The 25,046-nt window shown below is 40.6% G+C and overlaps 1 protein-coding gene across 1 annotated transcript in view; it reads left to right on the plus strand.

Annotated features, from left to right (window-relative positions):
- Nucleotides 1-7,987: 7,987 nt before the first annotated feature.
- Nucleotides 7,988-25,046, plus strand: part of ROBO1 (roundabout guidance receptor 1) — a 1,210,998-nt gene continuing 1,193,939 nt past the window's right edge. Inside the window, exons 1-2 of the mRNA XM_032150402.2 lie at nt 7,988-8,119; nt 16,842-16,965. The gene's annotated coding sequence lies outside the window, so the exon portion shown is untranslated. The remainder of the gene's footprint in view (nt 8,120-16,841; nt 16,966-25,046) is intronic.

Here is a 25,046-nt window from a genome sequence, read left to right on the forward strand (position 1 = left end):
TATACATGTGCCATGTTGGTGTGCTGCACCCATTAACTCGTCATTTAACATTAGGTATATCTCTTAATGCTATCCCTCCCCCCTCCCCTCACCCCACAACAGGCCCCAGTGTGTGATGTTCCCCTTCCTGTGTCCATGTGTTCTCATTGTTCAGTTCCCACCTATGAGTGAGAACATGCAGTGTTTGGTTTTTTTGTCCTTGTGATAGTTTGCTGAGAATGATGGTTTCCAGCTTCATCCATGTCCCTACAAAGGACATGAACTCATCCTTTTTTATGGCTGAAAAGTATTCCATGGTGTATATGTGCCACATTTTCTTAATCCAGTCTATCATTGTTGGACATTTGGGTTGGTTCTAAGTCTTTGCTATTGTGAATAGTGCCACAATAAACATACGTGTGCATGTGTCTTTATAGCAGCATGATTTATAGTCCTTTGGGTATATACCCAGTAATGGGATGGCTGGGTCAAATGGTATTTCTAGTTCTAGATCCCTGAGGAATCACCACACTGACTTCCACAATGGTTGAACTAGTTTACAGTCCCACCAACAGTGTAAAAGTGTTCCTATTTCTCCACATCCTCTCCAGCACCTGTTGTTTCCTGACTTTTGAATGATGGCCATTCTAACTGGTGTGAGATGGTATCTCATTGTGGTTTTGATTTGCATTTCTCTGCTGTCCAGTGATGATGAGCATTTTTTCATGTGTCTTTTGGCTGCATAAATGTCTTCTTTTGAGAAGTGTCTGTTCATCTCCTTTGCCCACTTGTTGATAGGGTTTTTTTTCTTGTAAATTTGTTTCAGTTCATTGTAGATTCTGGATATTAGCCCTTTGTCAGATGGATAGATTGCAAAAATTTTCTCCCATTCTGTAGGTTGCCTGTTCCCCCGATGGTAGTTTGTTTTGCTGTGCAGAAGCTCTGGAGTTTAATTAGATCCCATTTATCAATTTTGGCTTTTGTTGCCATTGCTTTTGGTGTTTTAGACATGAAGTCCTTGCCCGTGCCTATGTCTTGAATGGTATTGCCTAGGTTTTCTTCTAGGGTTTTTATTGTTTGAGGTCTAACATTTAAGTCTTTAATCCATCTTGAATTAATTTTTGTGTAAGGTGTAAGGAAGGGATCCAGTTTCAGCATTCTGCATATGGCTAGCCAGTTTTCCCAGCACCATTCATGAAATAGGGAATCATTTCCCCATTCCTTGTTTTTGTCAGGTTTGTCAAAGATCAGATAGTTGTAGATATGCGGCATTATTTCTGAGGGCTCTGTTCTGTTCCATTGGTCTATATCTCTGTTTTGGTACCAGTACCATGCTGTTTTGGTTACTGTAGCCTTGTAGTATAGTTTGAAGTCAGGTAGCGTGATGCCTCCAGCTTTGTTCTTTTGGCTTAGGATTGACTTGGCAATGTGGGCTCTTTTTTGGTTCCATATGAACTTTAAAGTAGTTTTTTCCAATTCTGTGAAGAAAGTCATTGGTAACTTGATGAGGATGGCATTGAATCTATAAATTACCTTGGGCAGTATGGTCATTTTCACGATATTGATTCTTCCTACCCATGAAAATGGAATGTTCTTCCGTTTGTTTGTATCCTCTTTTATTTCATTGAGCAGTGGTTTGTAGTTCTCATTGAAGAGGTCCTTCACGTCCCTTGTAAGTTGGATTCCTAGGTATTTTATTCTCTTTGAAGCAATTGTGAATGGGAATTCACTGATGATTTGGCTCTCTGTTTGTCTGTTATTGGTGTATAAGAATGCTTGTGATTTTTGCACATTGATTTTGTATCCTGAGACTTTGCTGAAGTTGCTAATCAGCTTAAGGAGATTTTGGGCTGAGTCGATGGGATTTTCTAGATATATAATCATGTCATCTGCAAACAGGGACAATTTGACTTCCTCTTTTCCTAATTGAATACCCTTTATTTCCTTCTCCTGCCTGATTGCCCTGGCCAGAACTTCCAACATTATGTTGAATAGGAGTGGTGAGAGAGGGAATCCCTGTCTTGTGCCAGTTTTCAAAGGGAATGCTTCCAGTTTTTGCCCATTCAGTATGATATTGGCTGTGGGTTTGTCATAGATAGCTCTTATTATTTTGAGATATGTCCCATCGATACCTAATTTATTGAGAGTTTTTAGCATGAAGCGTTGTTGAATTTTGTCAAAGGCCTTTTCTGCATCTATTGAGATAATCATGTGGTTTTTGTCTTTGGTTCTGTTTATATGCTGGATTACATTTATTGATTTGCGTATGTTGAACCAGCCTTGCATCCCAAGGATGAAGCCCACTTGATCATGGTGGATAAGCTTTTTGATGTGCTGCTGGATTTGGTTTGCCAGTATTTTATTGAGGATTTTTGCATCCATTTTCATCAAGGATGTTGGTCTAAAATTCTCTTTTTTGGTTGTGTCTCTGCTAGGCTTTGGTATCAGGATGATGCTGGCCTCATAAAATGAGTTAGGGAGGATTCCCTCTTTTTCTATTGATTGGAATCATTTCAGAAGGAATGGTACCAGCTCCTCCTTCATATTCAGTTCATGTTCTAAGATGTTGGCTCTCCCTTTCAGTTGTATCACAACTGTGCATTTCATGAAGTTTCCTTCACTGATAACTATATTAAACTTCACAGGATCAAGTACACAGGTTTGTGTCAGGCCATTGGAGGTCCCTCTTCAGGTTGACATTGAAGAGTCAACACAGGAACTCTACTGATTTAATTAGCTACAAATCCAACACCTAAGTGTACTAGCCTCCAGCCAGTTTTTCTCTACTTTTTATACTATGAGATGATGAAAGCCCTTGTCCAATGCTTAGCTGAAATCAAGAGGAACTGTTTTAAAGACATTGTCAAGATCTAAAAGCTAACTTAGTACAAATAGAAAGTAAGTGTTGCTACATGTGACTCCTACTCAGTAAGCCCATGGCCTTTCTCTTTATCCTAAAATGCCCAATTATTGAAGGATGTTTTAAGAAGCCTATTCTTTAAATTTCCCAATTATTGTATTATTCTTACATATTACCTTTATCCCCATTTATGTTTTGTTAAAAACTGGTACAGTTCTATGCCTCCTTATAAAGTTTCTAAAAAGTAAAAAAATGAGATTTGGTGATCATCTTTGCAACTTGCAAAGATGGATATATAAATTTTTGGTGCTAAAAAATAAAGTGCACTTAAAATAACTAAGTGCTTTTCTAACATTGGTTAATGTATAGAGTTTACAAAATTGTATTGTATTCTCACAATAATAAGATTTTATTAGCACATTGGAGAGCAGTAATCTGAGACTCAGAAGGCTAGTGATTTTCGAGGGTATAGAGATAATAAGAGATTAAAATGTGTTTATTTAGTATTACTATTTGCTTTTAACTTTCATATTTAACGGTAACATTTATACATTTGCCTTGTGGAATAGTAAACACATACAAAACAGGAAAAAAGTCCTCCTTAATTACAACACACAGATATTAATGGTTGTTAATATGTTTAACCTCTCCTCTCCTTAATTATGAACGTTGAAGCCCCTTCAAATTTGGAAGGAGATTGGAAGTCCCCATTTGCAGATATCTGTTAACTTCAAACCGTCTCTCTTGGAAGTCGGTTATAGAGACTTTATTCTGATACCCCAAGCACTGTTTCTTTCAGTGTAGGCAAATCTTTATTTTTAAAATTTGTGGCTACCATTCTATTTTTACTTTTTTGTATCAATTTTTAATTCTTGTAAAAATTTAATTTTTAGGACCTCCTGCTCTGAAAAACCCATGACCCATTTTAAAAGTGCTGAGTTAAACACTATTTTGAAAATATTTAGGGTTGTTCTTTAACTATATTTAATACTATTATATCACCAGAATAGTCACAGCCATTTCTGCCATCAACTTCAGAGCTATAATCTGCTTTTAACCTACTCTCCCAATTATGTATCTCTGTCATCTATCTACCTATTTAATGTTAAGCTATTATTATCTACCAGGTGAGTCATAAAATTCAAAAATAAATTGTGTTTTTCAAGAAAACAGACCAGTCAGTAAGAAGAAAACTAACTTGTTGGACAAAGTGTTGCTCTGATATTTAGAGTAAGAACCACTACCGTTTGATTCTCTGTCTCTAAACATGATGTACACTGATTGAGTACAATTTAATGCTGCTTAAGAAAAAAGTCTTTCTGAGGGGAATGGCAAGGGAAAGTATTTTAAGAGTAATGAGGAAAGGAGAAAGAAGCACAATTATATTTTCAGGTGGATTTTCTATTATTAATTTCTCTGGATAGGAACCACCAAATATATTTACTATTATTTAATATTAAAATTTATTTTCCTCAATCCCTCGCTTATTAGAGGCTAACTCTACTGTATTCATTTCTCTTTGGCTATTAAATAAAAATAATGGTTGTTCATAATTTCTATAGCAGCTTTATCTATTTTTATGTGTCCTATAGAGTGCCATGAAAAGGAGATTTAATATTCACAATGTAGCAGGACGGGCTGCAGACAACAACCCCTCAGACACCAAGTTGTAGAAGGAAAGGGCTTTATCCAGCTGGGAGCATGGGCGTCTCCAAAAACCGAGCTCCCCAAGTGAGCAATTCCTGCCCCTTTTAAGGGCTTACAACTCTAAGGGGGTCCATGTGAGAGGGTCGTGATCCATTGAGCAAGCAGGGGCTACATGACTGGGGGCTGCATGCACCAGTAATCAGAACGGAACAGAACAGGGCAGGGATTTTAACGATGCTTTTCCATACGATGTCTGAAATCTATAGATAACACAAACAGGTCAGGGGTTAACTTTTAACTACCAGGCCGAGGGCACGTTGCTGGGCTATCTACCTGTGGATTCCATTTCTGCCATTTAGTTTTTACTTCTTCTTTCTTTGGAGACAGAAATTGGGCGTAAGACAATATGAGGGGTGGTCTCCTCCCTTATTCCCCCACTTTGAGAACCTCACTCATTAGTGGGAGTGCTCACTTTCATCCTCACTACCCATGTCTTTTTGCAAGACAGATCGATAGTGATTTATATAGTACACTTGTGCTGAAGCATTTTGGTGAACTAAGGTAGAGATGAAGCTTTGTATCATTTGAAGAAGTACAGGAAGCAAGCAAGGGAGCACTAAGTAGGTTCCTATTTTTATTATAACTCCTATCATAAGAGTTTTAAATCCTCCTAGCACTGGAAACCATTTTCCAAACATGGCCCCAGGATCAAATCCATGCCACACTTGCACAGCACATGTGCCAGTTTTGTCATATCTCTATCTTTAACTTGATCATCTATGTGTAGACAGCAATTAGTAAGGTTAAATTTCCCACAGACCCCTCCTTCAGCTGCTAGCAAGTAGTCAAGAGCCAATCTATTTTGATAGATAGCATTTCTTTTTTGAGTTTCTTGCTGGGCCGGAATAGTCAAGGCTCTGCTGGTTTTATTAGGGATTATTTCTAAGACAGCTTGTAACAGTATGATTCGGTTGAGCATGTAAATGGGGGTCTGGTATCCCCATGACCTGTCTTGTGCCCAAGTAGCAGGCCCATAATATTGTTATGATTCTCTCAGGGGGGCATTCATCATCTTTTCAATTTCCTATAGCTATGCTTCTCTTTTCGCGGGAAGCACAGACAGGGAAGCCCAGGAGTTCGCCTGTCTTTATGGGCAGTAGGAAGAAAGATGGTTTAATAGTGCCAATAACACAACTACCTGCCCACTGTTTGGGTAATTTGACATAAGCTCTATGCCCACATATCCAGTATAATCCAGTGGGGGCCGTCCAGCCCCTGTGGGATACCTGGTGGGTCCACATGGTTTGTAACTTTGGGAATTTACTAAATAGATTCCTTTCTGTGTGATTTGAACTCCACCAAGTAACTGTTTTTGTGGTACCATTATACAGTTTCTGTCCCAGACAACTAAGTCATCCTACGGGGTGAGTGAATTCTTTTCCTTCCCTAGCTATGCAATGTTGTCCAATAATTGAGGCTTTTAGGACCCAGAAATTATCAAGCTGATTCTTTTGAGCCGGGAATTTATCAGGAACTGGGTCTGTAGGTACTAATTCTCGGGCTTCCCATGGCCATTTATCTCCCATTATAGTTCCTCCACATACGTAACATGAAGTGACATTGAGAGAGTGAGCTACATGCTCGGCTAATTGCAAAAACAAATTTCTTGTTTTTCCTGGAATTTCTGGTACTGGCACATTTAGTTCATCATAGAAAGTTTGAAACACTGGCTCAGGAGAGCGTTTGTAAACTTCTCCTTGAACTAAGATATTTACTCAAGGATCCAGTCCAGCCCTATCGATTCCTAAGGTCACACGCTCCCCTTTTTTCCAGCGAGGATCAAGGGGATTGGTTATTACTAGCTCTAAGAGGTTACATTGTCCCTTAGTACAGGAAGGGCCACTTGTTCCTTTCTGAAGGTGGGCTGGATCCTTTTCATTTTTTATCCAAGTGGCCCAAATGACACAAGACCAGTATCCACATTCATTTCCACACAGTCCTAATTCATGACAAATGTACTTATTTTTGGTCATATAGCCTTTTTCTGAATCAAAAGAGCCACATCCCCTTCCTAACTTATTGCTATTATTGAGAGCACAGGCATCGGATTTCAAGATTATGCATCTGGGCACCCCTTTTTCTTCTGTTCTGGCTAATACTTTACTTGTATCATTTACGAGTCCCCACCAGTCTTCAGTCATTAATCTTATTTTAAAAACTGTGGACATGGGAGGCTCAGAGGAGTCATGACACACATCTGGCTGGTCGTTTCCTGGGCTACATACCTTGTCCTGAGTGTCATTATATAAACATGTTCCTTTTAAAGTTCCTGGGCATTCATAATAACTATACAACAGAAAGATTGTTTTAACTTGTTGTCCTACCTCAGTAACCTGATGTATACACTGAGACCACTCCACCATGTGGGGAAAATCAGTGGAAGTTTTTACTATACAAGTCTAAATTATAAGGATAATGAGTCCCACGATGATCCTCCTCATGCTTCAGCCGTGCGGAGACCAGTCAGCTTCCGGGTGTGACTGGAGCAGGGCTTATCGTCCTCCTCAGAGTCACCTTGCAGGGGTTGTGCAGGCTCAGTTTTGCCTCCCAGGTTTCAGCGGCTGTAGGTTTCACATGGCTGTGGTGGATCCAGGCTGGGATTCCTTCTACCTTTACAGCCTCGGGGGTGGTCAGGATGACGGTCTGAGGTCCTTTCCATCATGGCCGCAAAGGGGCTACGTTCCAGTCTTTGATCCACACGCAATCACCTAGAGAGAAAGGGTGAACTGGGGAGAATAAGCTGATGGGACCCCTCTCATTTACCCAAGTAGAGATTGTTTGTGTAATTTTTCCTAAAGCCTGTAGCTGTCGCTGTAATTCAATTCCACCTAACTCCCGGGGGGTGCCTGGAAGCTCCTGCAGTGTAGGAGGAGGCCTATGATACAGTATTTCATAAGGGGAGGATCCTGTTTTCTTGGAGGGTTGCATCTAATTTTAAACCATACCATGGGAAGGGCCTGTACCATTTTATTCCTGTTTCCTGACATACTTTTCCTAAACTATTTTTGATAGTCCAATTCATTCACTCCACCTTTCCGGAACTCTGAGTAGCTTCCAAGTGATTCCCAATACCTTTTCTGTCTTCTGTACCAAGTCAGCCACAAACGCTGGCCCATTATCTGAGCCGATTCGTAAGCGCAGTCCAAACCTAGGAATAAGATCTCAGAGAAGCACACGGGTTACCTCGTAGGCCTTTTCAGTTCGTGTTGGATAAGCCTCCACCCACCCAGAGTAAGTACACACAAGAACCAGCAAACACTTGTTACTCCACGTTTTGGCATTTCTGTGAAATCCACCTGAAGATCCTCAAAAGGAGCCGCTCCATCAGCTTGTATGCCAGGCGGAACAGTGGGGCTTTGCCTCGCATTGTACCTCACTGAATTCTAGAGCCCGAGTTAAAGCAGTGAGCTTAGGCTTCTGGGCTGAAGTGCCCTGTGGCAACGGTTTGGCTTCAATGACAGCATCCAAAGTTACCACCACATATCCTGCACGTCTTTCTCCTTGTGGGTTGATGAAACTGCTCCCGTCCACGTACAACTCCCTGTCTACTGATGCCCATGGCTGGTCCCGAAGGTCAGGTCTGCTAGAATAAACTGCGTCTAACACCTCTACACAGTTATGCTTGACTGGGCTCTCTGATACTGGGAGCAGGGTGGCAGGATTTTGGGTGTTACAGACTTTAATAGTTATGCGAGGTTTTTCACATAGCAAACTTTGGTACTTGGTTAATCTAGCACTTGTTAGCCAATGACGTCCTTTGGTATTCATCAAAGTTACCATAGCATGGGGGGGGACTTTATATTCAGGTTTTGCCCAAGGGTTAGTTTATTTGCTTCTTGTACTAACAGGGCTGTTGCTGCCAGGGCCCTTAGACATGGCGGCCAGCCTTTGGAAACCCCGTCTAGTTGTTTTGAGAGATAGGCCACTGGCCTTAGCCAGGGCCCCACGGTCTGGGCTACAACTCCAACTGCCATTTTTTTCTTTCTGACATATAGAGTGTAAAGGGCTTTGCCAAATCTGGTAGTCCTAGTGCTGGGGCCGACATAAGTTTTTCCTTTAACTCACAAAAGGCTTGCTGTTGTAAAGGTCCCCATTCAGAAGGCTCCTGGTCACCCCCTTTGTAAACCCATATAGAGGTTGGCTAGTATTGCAAAGTTTGGAATCCATAATCTGTAAACCCCACAGCTCCTAGGAATTCCCTTACTTGCCTTCTGGTTTTAGGTTCCAGTAGGCTGCAGATGACCTGCTTTTTTTCTGACCCCAGGCTGTGCTCTCCTTTCAGAGTAGCGAATCCCAGGTAGCGTACCTGCTGTCTTTAGATATGAGCTTTCTTCCTGGACACCTTATACCCACAGTCCTGCAGGTGCCGAAACAGGGCATCTGTCCCTTTGGCGCACCCAACTGCCGTGGAGTGTCCCAGCAGAAGGTCGTCCACATACAGGAGTAAGATGCAGCCTAGGTCTTTAGCAGGAAACTTTTGCAGGTCTTGAGCCAGGGCCTCCCTGAAGATAGTAGGGGAGTTCTTGAACCCTTGGGGAAGCCGGATCCAAGTGTACTGAGAAGTGACACCTGAGTCCGGATCTTCCCACTGAAAGGCAAACAGCTTCTGGCTCTCAGGAGCTAGTCTGATGCAAAAGAAGGCGTCTTTTAAGTCCAGGCAGGTAAACCAGCTGTCCTCAGCTGGCAGCAGCCCTAACAATGTATAAGGGTTAGGAACTGTTCGGTGCAGAGTCACTGTAGCTTGGTTGACCAAGCGCAAGTCCTGTACTGGCCAGTAGTCCTTGGTCCCTGGCTTAGGGACAGGGAGGAGGGGGTATTCCATGGAGACTGGCAAGGAACTATAATTCCAAAGGCTTTCAAGCGCCTGAGATGAATCTGGATTCCTTTGAGAGCTTCTCTGGGAAATGGATACTGCTTTTGTCTAATTGGTTGGGCCCCAGGCTTCACTTCTATGAGTATGGGGGCTTGGTTGACCACCAGTACCATAGGATTATCCTCTGCCCATACTCAGGGCCATCGCTTAGCTAGAGCTGGTTTTATCTCTTGGCCTGGCTCCGTTAGGAAAAGTCTCCATTCTTCTTCCCAGGGGACTGACCATAAGGGCCATGATAACTCATGTTCCTGGTAACTTTAGCTGTAAAGAGCCCTGTTTTGTAAAGGAGATGGTGGCTCTCAGCTTGCTAAGCAAGTCTCTTCCCAGCAAAGTCAAGGGACAGTGAGGCATGTACAAGAACTGGTGAATGATTTCATGTCCCCACACCGAGCAGGTCCGCGATAGACAGAAAGCTTGCTGAGTGGAAACCCCTGTTGCTCTGATTATATCAATGGTTTTCTTGGATAAGCGGGTGGCCGGGGTGGTCACTACTGAATGTTCAGCACCAGTATCAACCAAAAACTTAATGTCCTTGCCCCCAGTTGTAATCCTGACCATGGGCTCCTTGGGGGCACTTGAGCCCGGTCCCCTTCAGTCCAATAGCCCTTCAGCCAGGTTGAACAAAGCTCCCTCATCTTTATCTGAGGTCTTTTGCTCCGAATTACCTTCCTTTTCCTTCAGTTGGGGACACCTGTCTTTCCAATGTCCTATTTCCTTACAATGGGCACATTGGTTATGTTGCAAGCGTGGTCAATTAGACTGGGTATTCTTCCCAGAACCCCCCTTTCCCTCTCCCTTTGGGAGAATTCCCCTAATGGCTGCGGCCAGTAAGTCGGCATTTCGCCTGGCCTGGCATTCGCCTTCCTTACGGCTTTCTCTGTGGCTTGTTGCATCTCTGTTCACAAACATTTGATTGGCTATTTCCAGTAACTGCGAGGTATTCATACCCGCAAACCCAGCCTGTTTCTGCAATTTTCTCCTGATGTCTTCCATGCTTTGACTAACTAATGTCATATGCTGATTTTCAGAGCTATCTGGATCAAAAGGAGTGTACATATGGTAAGCCTCACACAGTCTTTCATAGAATTGCGCTGGACTCTCCTCTTTTCCTTGGATGACCCCAGAGACCTTATTTACATTTGTTGCCTTTTGAGCCCCTTTCTTTAGACCTTCTATCAATGCTTCATGGTACCGTCTTAGCCTCTCCATGTCTGGTCCCTCGTTTGGGTCCCACTGGGGATCTGTTCCTGGCAGCTGAATCCTTATATATTCTTGAGGGTTTTGGTAAGGACATGCTCCTCTAGCCACTTAGTTGCCACCTGGAGCACCCTTCGCCTTTCATCTGTGTTAAAGAGGAAAATGAGCAGCTGGTGGTGATCAGCCCAAGTAGGATTATCAGTCTGTATAATAGTTTGCAGCAAGTCAATTAAAGCTGGAGGCTTTTTGGTGTAAGATGGAGTATTGTTTTTCCAATTGAGGAGGTCAGCAGAGGTGAAAGGTTGTTACACAAAGGAACGCCTTTCCACCATGTGTCCATCCTCATCTACCCCAGTATATCGCTGTTCTATCAGGGGCATTTGGATTCCAGTCTTGGGCTGTAAGCAAGCTGCCAAGGGAGGAGTTTCTCCCGTGGCTTCACTTCCTCTTTTGTCTACTCTGAGTGGTCTAGGAATGTGGATATCTGGTGGAAGTGGAGGTGCTGTGGGCTCAGGAGTGGGGAGCTCTTCCTCTCGATAAGGAGGGGACACTGCTGGTACCAATTCCTGACATGATTCTTCTGGTGTTGGGTCAGACAGGACTTTTGGTGCTGACTTCCCTCGGCGGGTGGAGCAAGAACCTTCCTTAACTAACTGTCCCTTTGCTGCTAGTACTGCTGCTGCCTGTCCTCTTAACCACTGTGGGGGATCTAAAACTAGCTGTAACCAAGAATCTATATGTGGGAACTGATCTGGGTGCCCTGGCTTACAGGTTACCTTGTGCCATAACTTCGAGACAAGGGACCTGTCCAGGCTTCCTTCTGATGGCCAACCCACCTCTAATGCTGGCCAGTCTATCTCACACAAAGTTGTAAGTTTTCCTGGTGTCATAGTAACTTCATAGTCTCCCTTAAATCTCTTTTTGAAATTTTTCAACTTAGTTCCTAGTGGGGTGGGTTTACTTTGTGCCTGACCCATGGTTCCTCAAGAAAAAACACCATGCTCATGCCACACCCACTCCACAAAACAAAGAATGGGTTGAAAGGGCACACACACACTTTTACAGTTCACATCAAACCAGAATCAAAACCCAAATCAGAGTGTCAAGAAATCCAAGTCAGGTCAAAACCAAAACTGAAGTATCAGGCAATCCAAGTCAAGTCAAAAACAAAAACCAAAGTGCCTGTACAGGCACGTCCTGGGTGATCAGGCCACGCTTCCACTCAAGGGGAGTGGGATAGTTCCAAAGACCAGTTTTACCAAGTTTCAGATGTCCACACTCCAAGTGTCACTTCCTTCCCGGTGTTCAGCCACTGTGTTGATCTTCCATGGGGGCCTGCCACATGCTGCTCTGGTGAGGTGTTCCACTGAGGCAGTTGCCTACCCAGGAGTGCTCTCAGGATCTGCATCACTCTAGCTGGCCAGAGTACCCCATGGGGATGCTCGACAGGCCAGGCTTAAGCCACCTAAGAGGCTGCCTCGACCTTCCGCTAATCACCTCACTTCCAGGTCAGGGAACCAAGAAATGTAGCAGGACGAGCCACAGACAAGAACCCCTCAGACACTGAGTTATAGAAGGAAAGGGCTTTATTCAGCTGGGATCATTGGCAGACTCACGTCTCCAAACACCGAGCGCCCCCAGTGAGCAATTCCCATCCCTTTTAAGGGCTTACAACTCTAACGGGGTCCATGTGAGAGGGTCGTGATCAGTTGAGCAAGCAGGGGGTACGTGACTGGGGGCTGCATGTACTGGTAGTATGAATGGGACAGAACAGGACAGGGATTTTCACAATGCTTTTCCATACAATGTCTGAAACCTATAGATAACACAAGCAGTTAGGTCAGGGGTTGATTTTTAACTACCAGGCCCAGGGCTCAGTGCTGGGCTGTCTGCCTGTGGATTTCATTTCTGCCTTTGTAGTTTTTACTTCTTTTTTCTTTGGAGGCAGACATTGGGCATAAGACAATATGAGGGGTGGTCTCCTCCCGTAACTAAATGAGTAAGTGACTCTTAACTTTAATGTTAGCTTTTGTAGTTGGTCCAGGGCAAAAGCAAATAACATAATATGATTAAATTTAGCTACCTAAGAACTATGGTATATGAATAAAAATATAGTTTAAAATTATTTCTGTCTTATTGTGCTTTTTAAGCAAGTCTTTGGGAGTCTTTAAAAGAGATCAAATGAATAGCCTTTAAATACATTAAAATTTGGTTAGATTGCCATCTAAATAGTGTAAACAGTTGTGTCTTTTGAAGGGCAAACCATGAAATCTGACCATTCACCTTCATATACCATACAGAAAATTGTTGTTCAGCTCTTAATTAGTGGAGTAATGGTGACATAATATTGTATAGATGTATATTTATATTCATTTATTTGCTTTAATTCAAAATTTATCTGACATTTGACATAAGTTTAAATTTTTTGTCTGTTTTCACAAAAGTATGTGGAGCTTTTATTCCCAGATTTCTTAGGACAATAGGTAGAAATCTTAAGAATTTCCTATTCAAATTTAAAATTGTCTATTAACATTTTCTCTAATCTGGAAAGTCTGTAGTAGATGCCAACCCTATTTCGTGTTTGTGTTGTTTTGCCAAAGTATTTTACTTCCACACTTTTGTTGTCAATGTTTATCTTGTTTGCTTTATAATCTTGTTTATCGTAGAAAATATCCTTTTCTAGCCTCTTTCTTTGCCAATTTTTATTAGAATTTTATTATGAGCATTCCATTCATGGTGATCATCTTATCCAAATCACTGTGTCATGAAGTTCTCATCCCTTCCACTTAGTGTCAAATTTAGTTGACCTTTTTGAAGTTCTATTTTTCTTCTCAAACGTATCATCTTATACAGATATTTTTAACACTTGAGCTGTACTTTCTTCACCTACTTTAGCAATTCATACATATTAGTTTTTGAGCCGTGTATTTGTATGTGGTGTCTTGCAACTTTCTAAATTATTAAGATGTTTTACTGCATCATTTAATATACCATCACATCTCAGTGATTAGTGTATATATATATGTGTATATATATATATATATATTGCTGTTCAGTACTGATTTACACTTTTAAAAATGCCTGTTTAACTGTTAACATTCTTAACTTTATATTTCTGCTTTCAGAGTATAATTTGTATTTCTGATAATTTTCCTTTTCATCTGTCAAAGTCAAGCATGGATAAATGTTCTATTTAAAGCAGATGCATAGATCAATGCCTGTGGCTTTGAAATTTTTTAAACTATACGTATTTCAAAATTACTCAAGACAGAATTTTTAAAATAGTTTGGATGGTAGCTGAATGTCATTATAGTTCGTTAACTTCATCAAATGGCATGCTGTTGCATGTTTACCCACCTAAATTTAGAAAGGAAGCTGATTGTAGTAATGACAGACAGGGATGTGCCAGGTATGTTTTGCTTTCCAACTTTTATAGATGTTCACAGTAACCACAATAAGGCATTGTCATCATGATCCAAGGACATAATGGAAATCAGTTTCTGACATAGCATATATTGTCCTTGAAAACTGCACTGACAAAATGAGGGGTCCAACAATACTTCAAATAATAAAGAGTAGATCAAGGATATTCCTACAGATCTAGGATGTATGAAAACTATTGTGGTTCTAATATCCCTCTTTAAAATATGTTTTGCCTTAGTATCGAAGAAGTAAAGAAAATATATTTGCAATGTTTACAACTATATATTTATTATATATATATCTCTCTCATATGATAATAATTTGGATAAACAAGTAATTCCTTGAAGAGATGTAGAAAACCTTTTAAAAAAGAAATAGTAAGTTAAACTTAAGTTTCTGTTTAGCTTGCTATGTTTTTACATCAGTCTTTTATATAGAAAGTAAAAATTTATCAAGAGATTATATAATAAATTTGTTATTAGGTCAGTTTTGGTTTATTTATTTTCTTCTGTTCACTATTATATGTGTCCACTACCAAACTTCCCCATTTAATTATGGTCATAGATAAGCTGCATTGATTTTGTATAAAATCTGTCAGCTTGTGTAAAAACATCTTTTCTCAGTTCTAAAATAATACACATTAAATGCAGAACTTTCAACTTGTAGTTGGGTTGCAAATGACTTTTTTCAGATCCCCTTGTAGAAAGAAGTTGAAACACCAATAATTTACTTGTTTTAGAAAAAAAATGAATGTCAGTCATCTTCATTCAACTTTGCATGGTCATTATGCTTTTCTTACTATACCAAGTAATAGCTTTTCTTTTCTTTTACAGATTAAAAAAAAATCCCTTATACCCTTATACTGAATATTGCAATACTTTGGTATTTTTCATTTTAACTCTATTGTAAATGGAGAAATTATTAACCTGAAATAAAGTGATCGAAGTAACCCTGAATAAAAGTTATTCAAAAGCTATTTCAGTGACACAATAGCAATGGAGAAATACAGCAAATTGACTCTGATATAATGCCAACGATCACATCTTTTCACTCTGAGTTAGTGGTCATGGATATTTTTAAAAATATGTGTTTGGTGCAAACTTTGCAAATACATATAAAAATACTGGATTTTCTAATCCCTGAAAGAAACTCTCTTCTTTCACCTCTCAGTCGTGTAAGAGTTAATTCTGTTTCCTACAAGGATGCAATCTGTAAGTTAGGTCTGGAAGGCAGCAAAGGCAACCTGGACTTGAAGTTAACACTTCTGTTGTCAAGGGTTACTGACTGGGGGAAGGGAAGGGGCTGGAAAGGGATAGAGTGATGGAAATGAAGAAGGATTGTAGCACACACTACATAAATTCAAATGCTATACATGTGTTTGGAATAAGATCTCGAGTCTGTTGTATTTTTGCATTGTGTTTTCATTTATTTAGTTTACACATAGGTGGTGAATTTATAGGTTGGTTGATGTTATCCTTATCCGGGGTGGCCCTTTCCCACAATGTTCATTCAGTTGTACATTACGTATATGTAATAATTTTGTAATTAAATTGGAATTTATCACAATCATTTACATCAAAGAACAATAAAATTATGTTACTTCCTAAATTGTAATATCAGTAAATACCATATCTAGGATTTTGTGGAAAGTCTATGTCATTTTAGTTTAAATGAGGATTTATCTTTTCCTCCACTAAATTAAAGGTCAAAGAAAACAGCATGTTTAAGACTTCAGATTAATATATATTAAGATTCAGCATTTAATATTCTAATTCTTAAAATAACTGGCATTAGCCATGATGAACGAAAGTGATTTTGCACAGTTACAATATTTCAAATTGCTAGTCACCACAGGTCTGCCTCACTTTAAATCTCCTTGTTATGCCAATTTGCATTACTAATGGACTTGCTAAGAGAGAAACTGTAAAAAGATAATGTAGCAATTAATAGTAAATGCTTGACATACTGTGACATTATAGATACCTTTATGTTGATTTATATTTTTATGTCAGTATTTACAAGGAAAATATTTTTGAATTTCTAATTTTGCAAAGTAAAAATGATGCCCATGCCATTGTCATTGATGGAATTTTTTCTGTAGCATTTGACTAATATAACCCGTGTTTTATAATTGGTACATTCATATTTTAGCTTCTACTACCTACTACCCATGTAAGGTATTTTATTTGTAGTAGCTATGAATTGTAAAGAATACAATTGGGTGCTATGTGTACCATGTGAAGCGCAGAAGTATTTGATTATATAAAATTTCCTGGATTTATATGAGAATAATGCATAATAGAGAGCAAAAGAAGGTTTTCCTGCCAAAAGTGTCTGTGTGAATTTTCCTTCGAAAATATTCTTTTAAAATCCTTTGTATGATCAAAGCCACTCCACACAGACAATTAAAAGCAGATATGAAATGATAGATCACATGACAGGAGTTAAATGTAAGGGGTTTTTTTTTTTCCTCCCCCCTCGGTTAAACATCGCAGCAGGCATTACAATACCAGAGGTAACGAATCAATTAAATCCATTTTCCCCTCGGCGTCTTCAAAGCTGCGTGCCTAGTGTTGCTGTGTAGTTTAGGACCGGAGCAGTAGGACCCAGGGGCCTCCGCAGCCACCAATAGAAGCGCACACTTGGACCTATTTGTATGCAATGCCTTCTGCTCTGCGCATTAATAGTAATACAGATAACGGGTTTGAAAGAATTCTCTACTGAAGAAGGATTGAATTTTTCCAGGGTGCTGATACAGAGAAGAAACCCGACTCCACTCTCTCCCTATTTCCCCACTCTTAGGTTTAAAAGTCTCAGACACCTTTCGCTCGGTTTAAACTCGGAAAGGTCTCAGTGCACAGCAAAGTTGCAGGGCTGCGTCTGCACTACGGAGCCGTTGGATTGCTGAAAACAGTCTTATCGAAGGGTAAGTCTCTCAAATGGTTGCAAAGGAAGTGACAGCTGGCTTTTGATTTGTAAAAGGGGACACGCTGGGTTTTACACTAGTGGTTGTTGGAGGGCAGAATGGTTGCCGAGAGGATTCTGCAGTTTATCCAGAAATTGTGGCTGATGTGCCAGGGTGTTTTGGGGTAGAATCAAAAACCTTCAGGCTAAATCGGAAATTGCAGCCTTGCGATCGGGAAGGATTCAACAAGTTTTCCTGCAGGGATGCGATGTTTGTTTATTCCTTGCTACTTGTGCAGAGTGTCCGTTCCAGGTAGGCTACGACTGCTTAACAAAGAAGTTTTGGAATTTGTTTGTTGTGTGTGGCTGGGCTAACCCTTGTTTGAGTAGGTTTCGTGCCGCTTTTGGCTTCTTGGGGGCACACAGCGGAATTTCCTCCTGGGATGCGGCGAGCACGAGCGGTCTGCTGGGCTGGGGCCGGGCAACTTTGCAGCCTAATCTCAGTGCCGCTGACCGCACCGTTGTTCGTTGATGTGAACTGACTGAGGCATAGACACGGGCAGGCTGCAGGGAGCTTCCAAAGTTTGAAAGCATTCTCCAGGAATGATGAGCGTGGGGGCTTTGAAAATAAGCGTTACTAGGTGGATTTTGGTAAACTCTTGGCGATATGTAGGCAGTGGGGACTTTTGACACTTGCTTTTCCAACCTGCAGGATTTTTCTTGAAAACATGGTGCTGATGTGAAGATGAGAGCTTAAAGCTAAGCTAGCGGGGACTTTGAGGGAGGAAATGAGGGAGGGAAGGAGGAAGAACGAGAAGACAGATGAATGAAAAAGGTGCGTCCCATCTTTCACACACAAAAACCACACGAGTGGGACGAACCAGGAAGCGCTCCAGTTGGTGGCGTTTAGCTGGAAAACGTATTGCAGGGAGGCCCAGGAGCCTCTGCATTATTGATGAAGCGCCGTGCCCTTCTGGGGCCCCTTCTTGCTCCTTCTCCCTGCCCTCTCTTGCCAGCCCCGCTTCCCCGAGCCTGCGGTTCCAGCGTTGGCGCGGGTGCGGCTGCGCGCGCGGCTCGGTCCCACGGCTCTGAGAACACAATGGGGAGAAGCAGGCGAGCCCTGCGGGAGGCCGATGCGGAAAACTCGGCGTGGCAACCCCACTGCCGCAGCCTGGGCTGCCGCTCCACCCGGGGCAGCGGCGCTCCAGATGCGGCTTCTGCCCAGTTGCCACGCGCCCTGAGGTCTCGGAGGACCGCGTGCAGGGTGCTCACACCTGGCCACTAAAATCCTGGGGTACCCTTCTAGGAGTCAGTGTCCCACGCAGATGGGTGGGGTGGGGGAGAGGGAATGCTAAGACTTCCCACTCCTGCCTCGAGTCGGAGCTTCCACTACTCAAATATCCTTAGTGTGCACCCCAAGCATCTAGAGGACCTGCGCCCCCCCCCAAAAAAAGGACACGAAAGGGAAAGAAGGGAAATGTTGATGAGGCTGCAAGAGGGGAAGGAAAACAAGCAATTTGGGGCAATTATGGTCAATGGTCAGGCTTTTCTGGGCTCTTTTAAGTGGATTGATTTAGAGGAGCTTTGAAATGCTGTCCCTGGCCTCTCTGCGGCACTAAAGGGGGCAGATTTCCAGACGCAGGAACTCACTGGAGGCTCCTTCTATAGATGAAGGGAGGAAAGGGCAGGGCAGGAGGCTCATTTCACAGGGTAGTTTAACCCTGACCTCAGCACCTCCCACCCTTTCACGCCCCACCAGGGAGTGCCCCGACCTTGTAAACTCTTCTGTGTCATCCGCCCTGTGTAAGTGATTTTCATCAAGCTGTGTGTTACAGTGGCCTGTTAAGAGATGGTTGTGTGTTTCCAAGTAGTGGTGGGAGGTTGTTTAATTTGGAGGTTGCTTGTCAACCCGGGATGAGCGCGCAGAGGAAGGAGCGTAGATGCAGGACCCTATAGAATGGGCCACTTGGGGTTGTCAGTTACTTGAAGGCTACACATCAAAGGAAATACACTGCTTTGAGCACCTGGGGGAAGACAATGCCATTTCATTTTTTCCTCGCTTTCCATGTGCCTCCTTTACTGTGGTTGTTTGGGAACCAGGATATAATAATTACAAAAAAAATGTTGAAAATCCACTCATTTATTTGGAAGCCTCATAACTCGGTTTTCAGGCCCAAACTTGTATTCTCCTAGCACCTATTATTTTGAAAGCCTCAGTCTGCCACCTTAAAAGCTGCTTCTCTACTATATCTTGAGGAGGCACTGGTAACTTTCAAAGGCAATCTGTAAGCATGCGTCATGTTGATTTTATTAAAGGGAAGAGGCAGGCTTGGTAGATGTTCCATCAATTTTTGCCTTTCCAAAATCGGCCCCCACCCCCTCAAAAAAGGAAGAGGAAGCAGCAGCAGCTCGGAGCAGATATCCAGTTGGTAAGATGACTTTGTTTTTTAGGGACCTATACCTCTCCCCATGAGGGATGAAGATTAGGAGTATCTAAGGAGTGGGGGCATTCACCTCATATTGTTGCCCTGGTTTTTGGACTTCCTTTAACCTTTTCCCACATATCTTCCTGTTCCATGCCTCTTCCAATTTAGCCTTGTAGGATCTGCAGAATTGAAGCACGATGACACAGCTGCAGATTCCTGGTGGAGCCTTGCTTCAGGAAACAGCTGTTAATCACATGTTTGCTGTATTTTCCTATTTACTTCCTTTTACTTCCCTTCGCTTCCCTTAGCCTGTCCTTGAACCAGTGTTACCATCTTCGGGGCTCTACTCTATGAAGGTTAGTGATTTCCAGTGATATAGCACTGAGCTGAGCATGGGAGGAGGGCAGAGACTCAACAGCTGCCTAGGGAGTCCCAAAGGTTTAATGCCGACTTTCTCTTACCCTATGCTGCACAAAATAAAGAACAAATATCCTAATATCTCCCCAAAGAGAACTGCATTGTTCTGTATAATTTTCTTTTATCTTATAACATAATAAAATCAATTCAAATACAAAATAACATTGACCAGAGATGAAAAGGAAGCTATACACTTGTGTGCACTATTTGGAAACTAGTGTTGTGCTTAGCTATAAAATCTCACTTTTTGGCCTTCATCTATACTTAGTACATTAGGAACTACTTTTATTTAAGCAAGATTTAATATGTTACTTTCATTACGAAGCTGAGAAACTCAAGACACCACAAAGATGTGAATTTTAAATGAAAAAAAGCAAGGCAGTAAAGCAAGCCCCTGGCAGCTTGATGAATGAGCAGGTGCAATGCACCATTTGAAATGTAACTTGAGGTGAGCTTCCACCAATCTGCTGGAGAATGAGCTCCTTCTTGCCACCTAAACTCAACTGATTTTCCTCTTTCTGAGACCACAAACAAAAACATAATAGCATACAATAGGCTAGATTATGACCTGGTCACATAATCATTTATCTCTCTAAACTTGCTGTCGAAGTGAGCAATGTTACTGTTGATGTACTCATATTTGTACCTAAAATATATTAGTGCCAGTTCTCCCAATTCTATAGGAAACTGAGGTCCTAGAAGATTAACTGACTAATTCAAAACTACATAGGATAAAACTGTAGAAACTGTTAGGCACCGTACCTGCAATAGATACTTCACTTAATCCCCACATAACCCTTTCAAAGTAGGCTTTGTTAGGTGTCTACAACACATGAAGAGAATGAAGCTCAGAGAGGTTAAGGAAAATATACATGACTATTCAGCCAAAAAGGGGCAGAGCCAGGATGAGAAACAAGTTCTTTCTCACGACAGAGTACATGCTTTTCCAGTATGTCATACTGCTGCTTTTAAATGAGCCACTCTCTTCAATTAACTGGACCTACCTATTTTCCCCCATATTTAAACAAGCAGTTTGATTATTCCTTGAATTTTATTTTAGTACTCATAATTTTTTAATCTCCTTGATGTCTTTTTCATGTCCAAAGCATTATTTGCATTTCTCCAAGAGCAAACTTTTACAGTTACTTTCCAAGGATCTCATAGCCAGTAAATAACTTTTTCAGAAAATATACTCCACCCCTATCTGCCATCCTGCCTGTATCATCATCTCTGGGGGTCAGAGCACTTGGGGAAAATTGAGGGACTTTTCATTTTCTTTGAAATTTGTACACATGTAGCCAGGATGTCTGAGAAGGATCCATTACATCATTTTCAGCCAGTTGTTTTTTTCCGCCTTTACATTTCTGCACATGTGTCTTCTCTAATCTGCAAAATTATCTTCTTCATTTGGCCAAACCCTATCAGTTCGTCTAGGGTGGTTCGTATTCCTTCTCTACTATAAAATTTTTCTTATTATTCCAACCTTATTGCTGTTCCTTACCTCCGAAATTCCAAGTAAGTTCCAATAACATCTGCTGTCTCATTTGGTATTTATTCAGGGATTAAGAGGAGTAAGCTAACATTTTTTGAGCCTTTACCTTATATACTTTTACGTACATTATCCATCAACTATAAATTTCTATTTCTTCATTATATTTCTGCATTTTGTCATTATTTTTTCGCTCTCAATAGTCACCCAGATGTTGTGATACATTTCTGGAGTTTCAGTAATGACATTCAAATTTTATATTTCTTGTCCATGCATTGCTCCTGATCGTCATACCTATATTTCCAAAGATCTAATTTCATCTCCTCCTAGAGATGCATCACAAACATTTTAAAGGAAACTGTCTTAAAGGAAAGCATTCAAAGCCACAGGTATCATCCTCCCTGCCACACTTGCTTATCTCTTTAGATTTCCAAGTTATAAATAGCACATCATGCATCCAGACACATTCCTCTTTGCTATGTCCCTCTGCCTCATTCCCTATGATCAGGTAGTGAAAAGAAAAAAAAATTATGATTTTTCTCTTGAACTTCACCTCTTCTCCTCATGGGCCTGCCCTCCAATTCTTACTTCCACTTCCTGGGATCAGCCATTTGAAGTCATGTGCATCAAGTTTGGCGAGCTATCTGTTAGGGCAAAAATGACAATTTCTAAACTCATTAGTCACTGAAGGTACTCTGTGATATGAAGCATGAATTCTTCTTTTCAGTCTTCAGAATTATCAATTACTATGAAAATTTACTTGCATTTTCTTAAATACTCAGGATATTTCATTCCTCTCTGCTTTTGTGTGCGTGTGTGTGTGTGTGTGTGTGTGTGTGTGTGTGTTTTGTCCAGAATTCTGCCCCAAATAGTTCTCACTTTCTCATTTTTTTGGCGATGTTTGAAAACACAAAACAAGTGTCACCTCTTCTGTGAAGACCTTCATGTTAAGAAAATAGGTTTAAGTATTCCTGCCTTTCTGATCATTTAATAATGCCTCTGAAATTCCATTGCAATCATTTATTCATTTCTACTGTGAGACTGCGCTATGTTCTGAATGTTGTGTCTTCTGCAAATTCATATGCTGAGATTAAAATTAGGAGGTGGGGCCTTTGGGAGATGATTAGACCATGAGAGCAGAGCCGTCAGGAATGGGATTAGTGCCCTTGTCAAAGAGGTCTGAGTAGGCTCTCTTGCCCCTTCCCACATGACTAAACATAAGAAGATGGCTGTCTATGAAGCAGAAGGTGGGTCCTCCCCAGACACCAAATCTTCCAGCGCCTTGATATTGGACTTTCTAGCCTCTAAAACTATGAGAAAAGCATTCCTATTGTTTACAAGGCACCTACTCCATAGCACTTTGTTGTAGCACCCTGAAGATACTAAGACAGACTCTAAATTCTGTGAAGCAGTATGTCTCAAACTTTGTCCATTGAACCAAATAAATCTTAAAAGTGAAAAAAATAACTCTTAAAACACCAGTTCCAGGATCCCCCATCAGAATTACTACAATAGAATATGTGGGGATGGGGCACTTGAGTCCACATATTAACAGTATCTATTCCAGGTGTAACCAGGAACAGGGAGTTTATCACAACAGTTGCTCTCCAATTCAGCCAGATCAATATGGTGCTTAATTTAGCAGTTGGGGGAGGAGCCATTTGCAAAGCTCTTTAGATCTTATTTTGTGTCTTCCCGGATTACTGTGCTTCAGAGAAAGATTTGCTTAGAGTATAGTAAATTAGATCACATGAGTCATTCTTACTAAAGTACGAGAGTCCTTCATCAGAAAGGCAGATTTGCCAAGAGCAGAATTTCGGTAATCACATGTGAAAATGGCATTTAGAGTTGAGGTGCTGCTGTGCGGAGTACTTGGAGCTTTTAATGACTCTGACTTTTTATTATCATGACATGTTTGATTAGCAGACACAAAAATGAGTGAAACAAGTTCCCTTGAATTACCACCCAGGTTAAGTAATAAAAGATTAAATGTAATATTGAAGTTTTCTGGGTATCCTTCCAGACTGATTCTCCCTTTTAAGAGGTAACCAGTGTAGTAAATTTGCTGTTATTATTTCTATGCATTTTCTCTTGAGTTTACTGTATATATTACATCTTTAATTCATATATAGTATTGTCTTAATTAAATAAATGAAATATTTGCCTAAATTGTCAAATATTGTTTGCATTCTTGGAAATTTTTTTATGATTAATTCAAGTTGCTTCAGGTAGAGTTACTTTATTCATATTCATTGCAATATAGTTTTCTATAAATACTATAAGTATATACATATATTATAATTTTAAATATATTATTATATATTTAGTAGATATGGTAAAAATATATACTATATTTTATATCTAGTATATATACTTCATATATAATATAGTGCATATATATTATAGTATATATACAGTATTCATATACATTATAATTTATGTTTTTCCCTTTCATTTATAGGTGCTTGCACTTTCTTACTTTAACAGACTGTAGCAATTTTTTGGCACATGTCTCACTGTGCACATATACTTTTTAGATATTTGCCTAGAAGTGAAGTTGCTGATGATGTGTAATGTTTTTCTTCTCTTTTTTGCCCCCAAACCCGTAATAGTACCTGTAGTATTTATAGTTTGCAAGCATACTTGTGAAAACCCCCATGAATATTTAATAATGTCGCATTTCATAATTTTGCCAGTTGAATGGTTTTAATTTGTCTTTTCTGATGATTAGTGTGGTTAGCATGTTTTCATAGAACATTCAGGTTTTTTTTTTTTTTTTTTTGCTGTGAATTGCTTAAACATATTTTTTACCCATTTCTCTAGTGAGACATTTATCTTTTTTCTTATAGATTTTAGAAATTCTTTATATATTCTGGATTCTATTTTTTTTTGGTATTGCATTGGAAATATATTTTTCTAGGCTGTGTTTTATCTTTTTTCTTCTTAATGAAGGAAATAATTTTATATCTTTTTTCAAATATGATATACACTGTGCTTTATTAAAATTGATTACCTTTTATTACATTTTTCCTTTTTCCATCTTGTTTTGGGAAACCAATCTTTATGGTGAAGTCATAAAATATTTCTGACATTTTTTCTGAAAATTTTTCGCTTGTGCTTTTTTTTTTTTTTTTTTTTTTTTTGAGATGGAGTCTCGCTCTCTTACCCAGCCTGGAGTGCAGTGGCACGATCTCAGCTCACTGCAACCTCCGCCTCCTGGGTTCAAGCAATTCTCCTGTCTCAGCCTCCCGAGTAGCTGGGACTACAGGCTCACGCCACCACACCCAGATAATTTTTGTATTTTTAGTAGAGATAGGGTTTCACCTTATTGGCCAGGCTGGACTCGAACTCCTGACCTCAGGTGATCTGCCCACCTCAACCTCCCAAAGTGCTGGGATTACAGGCATGAGCCATCACGCCCCGCCTCAGTTTTGCTTTTTACATTCAGGTCTTTTGATCTACCTGGAAATGATTTTTTGTTTTATGTGCTGAAAAATATGAGTGCCACTCATAAGTGTTCCATATGCGGGTGGGCTGGCACTGCTTTTTGTTTATAAGGCTGGTTGGCATCTGTCCTCATGTGAGACACTTGTTTCTGCTTATTGTCTGTCAGGTTGGTTTGTGGACAGTCATCTCACTGAATCATCACAATGTTAATGAACCAAAGTGAAAAGCATTAATTAAGACTTCAAACGAAATCGGATTATGTTTAGCCAGAATTAAAGACCATTTTTTTAAGACAAACTGTATAATCTCTTTAAATTGTATGTG

The sequence above is a fragment of the Hylobates moloch genome, unplaced genomic scaffold (genome assembly GCF_009828535.3).
Source record: "Hylobates moloch isolate HMO894 unplaced genomic scaffold, HMol_V3 SCAFFOLD_4, whole genome shotgun sequence".
Lineage (NCBI taxonomy): Eukaryota > Metazoa > Chordata > Mammalia > Primates > Hylobatidae > Hylobates > Hylobates moloch.